Below are 6,000 nucleotides of genomic sequence, written 5' to 3' on the forward strand. Positions count from 1 at the left end.
CTTCCATTTCCCGAAAGTTCAATTTATCTAATAAAATAGATGTTATTAATGCTATGATTATTATTATTTTATGTCACTGCTCATTTTCTTGCTGCTGGGTAATATTTTTAGTCACATTAATTTTCATTACAAATGCTAATTAGTGAGCAGTTATAAGGTTTTAATAATTCTGTAATGGCATGCATCCTTTATTGGGGCACTTCATTAATTTTTATCAGCATATAATCAGCTAAGTAACTATATTCTTCTGCTGGAAATTTCCCATTTCTATGACAAGTGTGTTAAATAGCTGTTTATGTGTGCATGGAAAAGAGAGTTGAAATAAACCATGTGCCTGGATTTGTAGACAATCCCTTTGCTGATCTATTCCCCAACAGACAGATACTTCGGCAAGAGGCAGTATGCTTTGGACAGCAGGGCTGGGCGATACCCAATTCTCAGCATCGTGATATATCACCAGCTAAGCATCACAATATATCAGTATATCACGATGTCTGAAATAAGGATGGAGCTATGGAGAGACATTGTTGTTGTTTAGTCATTTAGTCATGTCCAACTCTTCGTGACCCTATGGACCAGAGCACACCAGGCACTTCTGTCTTCCACTGCCTCCCGCAATTTGGTCAAACTCATGCTGGTAGCTTCGAGAACACCATCCAACCATCTCGTCCTCTGTCGTCCCCTTCTCTTTGTGCCCTCCATCTTTCCCAACAGCAGGGTCTTTTCCAGGGAATCTTCTCTTCTCATGTGGTGGCCAAAGTATTGGAGCCTCAGCTTCAGGATCTGTCCTTCCAGTGAGCACTCAGGGCTGATTTCCTGCAGAATCGATAGGTTTGATCTTCTTGCAGTCCATGGGACTCTCAAGAGTCTCCTCCAGCACCATAATTCAAAAGCATCAATTCTTCGGCAATCAGCCTTCTTTATGGTCCAGCTCTCACTTCCATACATCACTACTGGGAAAACCATAGCTTTTACTATACGGACCTTTGTTGGTAAGGTGATGTCTCTACTTTTTAAGATGCTGTCTAGGTTTGGCATTGCTTTTCTCCCAAGAAGCAGGCATCTTTTAATTTCATGACTGCTGTCACCATCTGCAGTGATCATGGAGCCCAAAAAGTAAAATCTCTCACTGCCTCCATTTCTTCCCTTTCTGTTTGCCAGGAGGTGATGGGACCAGTGGCCATGATCTTCAATGGAGAGACATTGGCTTCATGGATTTTCCCGCATCATGCTTTTTGCCAGCAGTTGCTCTTGTGATTTGCTGCCCCCCCAGCAAGAGGCAGGGAGAATTGAGCTGGCAGAGTTACCAGGGGCTCCAGGAATCGCGAGAAGCACTGGCTTCGCAGTTTCCCCCACCTTGTCCTTTTTGCATAGCCAGCATAATCACATATCATGATTCACGATAAATTGCCAGGCCAAAAACTATGAAACCAATATCACAATTTGGACTTCAAACCAGTCTGGGGCAAAATGTCACCCAGCCCTAACACACATTGTGATTTGCAACATATTGCCAGGTCAATTATTATGAAACCATGATATAGTTTCATATCACAATATCACGATATGGACTTGGACGATATACCAATATATGATGCAGCCTTACTGGATGGCAATTGCTGGCAATGTCAAGTGAGGAGAGGCTGTTTTGCTCAGGTTCTGCTTTTGAGATTCCAATAGAACATCTGGTAGGCCACCATGAGAGCATGAAGCAGACTAGATGAGCCTTTGGCCTAATCCAGCACAATTCTTCTTATATGCTTATGTTCAAGATGGAAGACACAATGCATAGACGATAGTCCCTGCTCCACCCTTACATGGGAGAAGCAGAAACAGGCCTTTATGCAACCTTTTAACCTCTAGAATTATGAAGAATCTAGCAATCTGACTCCTCAGTGAGGGAAATGAGAAGAACACCCAGGGGCTTTAATAGTGAATTGGGGATGGGTACCAACGGGGGTTTTCCTCCTAATGTAAGAGTTTGAGAGAGTTTGGATTTGAAATCCCGCCTTTCACTCCCTTTTTAAGGAGTCTCAAAGTGGCTAACATTCTCCTTTCCCTTCCTCCCCCACAACAAACACTCTGTGAGGTGAGTGGGGCTGAGAGACTTCAAAGAAGTGAGACTAGCCCAAGGTCACCCAGCAGCTGCATGTGGAGGAGAGGGGAAGTGAACCCGGTTCACCAGATTACGAGTCCACCGCTCTTAAGCACTACACCACACTGGTCTCCACTCCCATAGTTCAGCCTGGATACTGAGGTCCAGCTCCAAGGGCCTTCTGGCGATTCGCACACTGCGAGAAGTGAGGTTACAGGGAACCAGGCAGAGGGCCTTCTCGGTAGTGGGGCCTGCCCTATGTAACGCCCTCCCACCAGATGTCAAATTGATGGAACAACTATTTGACTTTTACAAGATACCTGAAGGCAGCCCTGTTTAGGGAAGTTTTTAATGTTTGCTGTTTTATTGCTTCATTATCATCATCATTATTATCATTATTATTAATATTAATATTTTGTTGGGAACTGCCAAGAGTGGCTGGGAGAACCCAGCCAGATGGGTGGGGTATAAATAATAAATTGTTATTATTGTTATTATAGTGGCTCCAGATGAAGGATTGTTCACAGACCACTGCAGGGGGGAGGAGGTTAAATTCCCCCCTCGACACATTCTGTGGTTCCAATAACGATCGCCTTCTAGCTGATCCAATTCGCATCAATCAATAAACAAATAAATCACGGTTTTGAGCCCCATGTTGGGCAAAAGATTGTTGCATTGCCAGGGGGTTGGACTAGATGACCCTCTTGGTCCCTTCCGACTCTACATTTCTTTGATTCTATGAAATAAGAATCATCATTGGTTTCTTGTACCTAAATCTCCAAGCACGTTCCCAACTCCCCTTGCCCTCAGCCATCATAAATAGCTAGGAGACTGCGAGTAGGTTACAGCTCAGTAGCCTTCTCCCACTATCAATGCCAAGGGAAAAGCTAATATTTTGTCAGCGAACAACAACAACAGCATATAATAATAATAATAAAAATCTCCCCCACTCATGGCAGAATGTCACTGTGATGCTCTGATGGTGCCTTCCCTCCTCCATCCCACCCCCATGGCTGACATGGAGGGGGGAAAGTACTGCGTGCATTTAAAATGCAAATTGAGATAATTAAATTTGACCTTCCACATTATCAGATGTGATGGGAATTCCCTTTCCTGATACTGTAAACGCCCCTCCTTCTTAAATGGAAAAGGAAACGGATCAGACAAGGGGAGCATGTCAAAGTCGAAACCAATATAATTCACAGCAATGCCCTCTCCAAATGTAGGAGGGGTGTGAGGTGATGGGAGCTGCTCTGCAGATTTTAACCGCAAGCTGTCCAAGGTCCTTAAAAATGTGCCTGCTGAACTGGAGAGAGATGTTCATCTTTGTGGGGCTTTTTTTTCTGTTAAGGGGTGGCAGGGAGACAAATCAAAGTCGTGTGATTCTCCCCCAACCCCTCCTTCATTTAATAATGGTTGCTTTTCATTACCACCTAAGGTCCTCGTTCCCCTGTCATGTTTAAAGGGCTTATTGTTTCCCCGAATAGCTGTTGCCTGTCCCTCCGGAGACCGAGAGGATCCGAGGGAATATTAATTCCGTGCTTCCCTCTTGTCGGGACTCAACTTCAAACGGAATAAATGAGATGAGAGACGAAAGAGGAGGTTATGCAAGCTGTCAGACTCCATTGTGTCAGAGGCATCGACGATGTTTGGAACAAATTATGTGTCACTCTCCTAAATCGCAGTTAGAAAGGCAAATCAGTTTGTGGAAGTCTTATTTGGTCTCCGTTAATCTTCCTTTGCTTTTCTATAGTTTTAAAAATCTTCAGACGTTTCCTTTCTTTCCCCCCCTCCTCCCTCTCATCCTTAAACACACCCACACGGCCAAATTTACAACAGATGACTCATAACCCTTCCACGTTCAATTCACGCTGATTACTTTGGTCTCGTTTCACGGAGGGAAAAACTGTCAGAGGCCTGGCTCACTCCTCAGACACGGAAAAACAAAAAAGGAAGAAGAAGGGGGGAGGATACATCTGTGTTACTCGAGTTCTTAATTTGCAATCATGGATCAGAGAAATAGAGGCTGATGAAGAGAAGGCAGAGCTCTGGGAAAGTAGGAAGCAAACATACACATACAAACCACACACAAATGGAAAAGACGTTTTTGCATGTGGGGATTGTGGGCTTCCATCCGAACATGATTTTGTTATTTCCTCATGCAACGAATTTCAAAGAAAAGACCTGGAGCCACCATTCATTCAGTCAACGTTTTCAACAATCACTCTCAATTTTCACTGTTTCTTTAACACACACACACCACCACCACCACCACACACAAAAACTATGGAAGGATTATATGTATTTGAGAGTTGGCATCTTGAAGACAATGAGCCACAACTCTGGAAGCCCCTAGTTGAAATCTCTCTTTGGCTGCTCCCCAGGTAATACAGTAAGTGTGGGTGAATCTGCCCATTCTGGTTTCTCTCAGTTTCTCTTGAGAAAAGAAAAGAAAGAAGGAAAGATCTTATGTGTGGTTCTCCATATTTCCACATCCGTTCGTGATTCACTCTTTTATTTCAAAATTCACCGGCATTTCCTGGGATCCGGCAACCAACTGCACTGTCTTTTTTTGCTGTGTCTTGCGAGAAGAGCTTTCCTGTGGAAGAAGGAACTGAGCTAAGCCAAGAGCTAATACAGAGTTGAGGTGGATAGTGAGGAGGCCCTAATGGTAAGGTACAAGCTCTTCTGCCATTCTGTATTCAAGGACAATATATTCTTGGTTTCAGGTTGAACACTCTTGAATTTCATGTTAAGCCCTCTTGAGCCTCCTTCACAGACCCTTCCAGGGCCCTTATTGGTCCCCACCACAGAAAAAGCTCTGTCTCCAAAGGCAGCAGGAAGAAGGGCTTCTGGTTTTTAGCCTAGCTTTAGTCCATTGCTGTTGGCATCCGTCTGTCTTGAGAGACAATGGGGTGCATCTCCAGGGGTCGAGCCACTGCATTATCTGAAGTGACCTCCCTGGGGCTCAAGCCTGGACAGTGTGTATGGAGGTCCTGGGCCGCCCAGATGACAAGACTGCTCTCTCAGCCTCACTGATGTGGTCCAAAGGAAAGCAGAGCAATATGTTTGGTGCCATATTGGTGTCATATTGGCTTCAGGAGTTGCCAGAAGGAGGCATACAAGGTAGCCATCCACCCATCTTAGGGACTCCTTCTCCTTCTCTTCCTCCTCCTCCTCCTCCTCCTCCTCCTCCTCCTTCTCCTTCTCCTTCTCCTTCTTCTCATCTTGATTTATTGGCTGAGGGAGCCAGCGTACAGCTTCCGGGTCATGTGGCCAGCATGACTAAGCCACTTCTGGTGAACCAGAGCAGCACACGGAAACACCGTTTACCTTCCCGCCGGAGCGGTACCTATTTATCTACTTGCACTTGGATGTACTTTCGAACTGCTAGGTTGACAGGAGCAAGGACTGAACAACGGGAGCTCACCCCATCGCGGGGATTTGAATCGTTGACCTTCTGATCGGCAAGTCCTAGGCTCTGTGGTTTAACCCACAGTGCCACCCGCGTCCCTACACCTTCTACACACAGTCAAATACCCTTCTCCATTCTCCATCTAGGCAAGCAATCAGCATTTGTCGGGAGGTCAAGGAAACATTCTGGAGAGACAAAAACACTGAAGAGGGCTATCTATCAGAACTGGCCTTGGGAGTGTTCTGAGGGCCAGGCAAAGAGCACTCGAGGGCCACATTTGGCGCCTGGGTCTGAGGCTCCCTACCCTTGTTATAAGCCACACTGCTTTCATCCTATATTACTGCTTTCCTGGCTAGCATCCCCCACACAAAATACCTTCCAGGTGTTTAAAATAAGAGGTAGAAGGGGAGAGGGAGAAACGTTTTCATTCACCGGAGTCGTTATTTCACACAGCCCTTTCCAGATGTCCCCCTCCTTCTCCACTGTCCGC

Source organism: Podarcis tiliguerta (assembly GCF_965153285.1).
Source record: "Podarcis tiliguerta genome assembly, chromosome: 11".
Taxonomy (NCBI): domain Eukaryota; kingdom Metazoa; phylum Chordata; class Lepidosauria; order Squamata; family Lacertidae; genus Podarcis; species Podarcis tiliguerta.